This window comes from Pterocles gutturalis, unplaced genomic scaffold (assembly GCF_000699245.1).
Source record: "Pterocles gutturalis isolate BGI_N339 unplaced genomic scaffold, ASM69924v1 scaffold15534, whole genome shotgun sequence".
NCBI classification, from domain to species: Eukaryota; Metazoa; Chordata; class Aves; order Pterocliformes; family Pteroclidae; genus Pterocles; species Pterocles gutturalis.
The window spans coordinates 27,365-27,887 of NW_010128475.1; positions in this window are offsets into that span (position 1 = coordinate 27,365).

The window sequence follows — 523 nt, forward strand, 5'->3', positions numbered from 1 at the left end:
GTTTTTCTGTGGGCTCCAGCCTCCTGACAAAACACACGAGAAAGCAGCCTGAGAACGCAAAAAACGCCGCCGAGTTTCGCTGGTTTGTGCGTTGCTTTGCTACCAGCGCCCTCAGAACGCCACGGGATGGTTCGGGCTGGACGCGGCCTCCAAAGGTCCCCCAGCCCCACGCCCTGCGACGAGCAGGGACGCCGTCGGCATCGTCAGCTCCACGGGGCGCTCGGGGCCGCCCGGCTCCACACCACAGCAATGACCCCGCTCGACGTTTCACAGCCTCCAGATCCAGCTGCTGCTGTAGGACCTGTTTCTGCTGAACTTTGTTGACTCGCATTCACCGTTTACACCGCATGCCTTAACAAGAAACATTTTATTTCTGTACGTACCAAACCTTCCTGCTTCTTCTCAACTGAAGAACAAAAATATTTCAGATTCTTTTTAACGATTACACTGCAGTATTTGCTCTGTGACTGGCAGCTGTACGAACGCCACCCAGTAACTCAGGCGGGGCTGATTTCACCCAGCA